Source organism: Chrysochloris asiatica, unplaced genomic scaffold (assembly GCF_000296735.1).
Source record: "Chrysochloris asiatica unplaced genomic scaffold, ChrAsi1.0 scaffold00303, whole genome shotgun sequence".
NCBI classification, from domain to species: Eukaryota; Metazoa; Chordata; class Mammalia; order Afrosoricida; family Chrysochloridae; genus Chrysochloris; species Chrysochloris asiatica.
In genome coordinates, this window is record NW_006408821.1 from 3,375,316 (window position 1) to 3,377,534 (window position 2,219).

The window sequence follows — 2,219 nt, forward strand, 5'->3', positions numbered from 1 at the left end:
AGTGTTGATAGTTGATCCAAGAAGAATGAAGTCCTTGAGAACTTCGATATAACAGGAAATACCGTAGACCATAGCTGAAAGAAGTCCTTGACTTCATAGGGCTTACCTTCTATTTTAATTAAAGCATTAAGATCATAATGGGGCTTTTTCACAACAGGTTTGTTGCCAGAATACAGTTGTTGGTGAAAACCATTGCAAAACCTAAACCAAAATGGGAAAGGAAAAGACCCATATCAGCACTGTCATTATTGGACACTTTGACTCCGGCAAGTCAATCACTACTGGTCACCTGATCTACAAATATGGTGGAATTGACAAAAGAACCATAAAAAAATTTGAGAAGGAAGCTGCTGAGATGGGGAAGGGCTCTTTCAACTATGCCTGGGTCTTGGATAAACTGAAAGCTGAACATGAGCGAGGCATCACGATTGATATATCTCCCTGTTGAAATTTGAGACCAGCAAGTACTATGTGACCATCATTGATGCCCGAGGACAAAGAGACTTTATCAAAAACATGATTACAGGAACCTCCCCTTCTGGCTTACACACTGGGTGTGAAACAGCTAATTGTTTGAGTTACTAAAACGGATTCCACTAAGCCACCCTACAGACAGAAGAGATCTGAGGAAATCGTTAAGGAAGTCAGAACCTACATTAAGAAAATTGGCCACAACCCTGACACAGTAGCATTTGTGCCAATTTCTGGTTGGAATGGTGAAAATATGCTGGAGCCAAGTGCTAACATGCCTTGGTTCAAGGGATGGACACTCACCCATAAGGATGGCAATGCCAGTGGAACCACATTGCTTGAAGCTCTGGATTGCATCCTGCCACCAACTCGTTCAACTGACAAACCCCTGCGTCTGCCTCTTCAGGAAGTCTACAAAATTGGCGGTATTAGTACTGTCTCTGTGGGCAGAGTGCAGACTGGTGACTGGGCATGGTGGTCACCTTTACTCCCGTCAATGTTACCACTGAAGTAAAATCTGTTGAAATGCACCATGAGGCTTTGAGTGAAGCTCTGCCTGAGAACAATGTAGGCTTCAAAGTAAAGAACGAATCTGTCAAAGATGTTCGCCATAGCAATATGGCTGGTGACAGCAAAAATGATCCACCAATGGAAGCAGCTGGCTTCAATGCACAGGTGATCATCCTGAACCATTCAGGCCAAATCAGTGCTGGATATGCACCTGTGCAATTGTCACACAACTCACATTGCTTGCAAGTTTGCTGAGCTCAAGGAGAAGATTGATCACTGGTTTGGTAAGAAGCTAGAAGATGTCCCCAAATTCTTGAAGTCTGGTGATGCTGCCATTGTTGACATGGTTCCTGGCAAGCCTATGTGTGTTGAAAGCTTCTCTGACTACCCTCCTTTGGGTCATTTTGCTGTTCGTGACATGAGACACACTGTTGCTGTGGGTGTCATCAAGGCAGTGGACAAAAAGGCTGCTGGATCTGTCAAAGTCACCAAGTCTGCTCAGAAAGCTCAGAAGGCTAAATTAATAGTACCTTTAACACCTGCCACTCCAGTCTTAATCAGTCATGGAAGAATGGTCTCAGAACTGTTTGTCTCAATTGGCCATTTAAGTTTAATAGTAAAAGACTGGTGAATGATAACAATGCATCGTAAAACCTTCAGAAGGAAAGGAATGTTATGTGGATCATTTGCTTCTTTTTTGTGTGTGGCAGTTTTAAGTTATTAGTTTTTAAAATCAGTACTTTTTAAATGGAAACAACTGACCAAAAATTTGTCAAAGAATTTTTAGACCCATTAAAACAAAGTTTAACAAGAAAAAAAAAAAAAAAAGATCATAAGGGAAACTAACAGCTGTTAAACCTACTCTGTATTTATTGTTATTAGGTGCCATGGAGTTGGTTTCAAATCATAGTCCTGCCATCCTCGTTTGTAAGGAGCATTCTGGCTGCACTTTTTCCCAGAAAAACAGATTTGTTTGTTCTTCTGCCAGTCCATGGTATATTCAAGGTTATTTGACAAAGGCATAATTCAAATACATCAATTCTTCTCCAGCCTTCCTTATTCATTGTCCAACTTTCACATGTATATGAGGCAATTGAAAATACTATGCCTGGGATCAGGTGTCCCATAGTCTTCCAAGTAACCCATGTGAAATTTTGAAGTACCTGTTTTATTTGTGGGCATATGAAGAAAAATGAGGCTTTCTCCTCATTTAAGATTTTAAAGTTGCAGAAATCCTA

General features: G+C 40.8%; 1 pseudogene; it reads left to right on the forward strand.

Annotated features, from left to right (window-relative positions):
• Nucleotides 1-211: 211 nt before the first annotated feature.
• LOC102833995 lies at nucleotides 212-1,612 on the forward strand (annotated as a pseudogene).
• The last annotated feature ends 607 nt before the right edge of the window (nucleotides 1,613-2,219 follow it).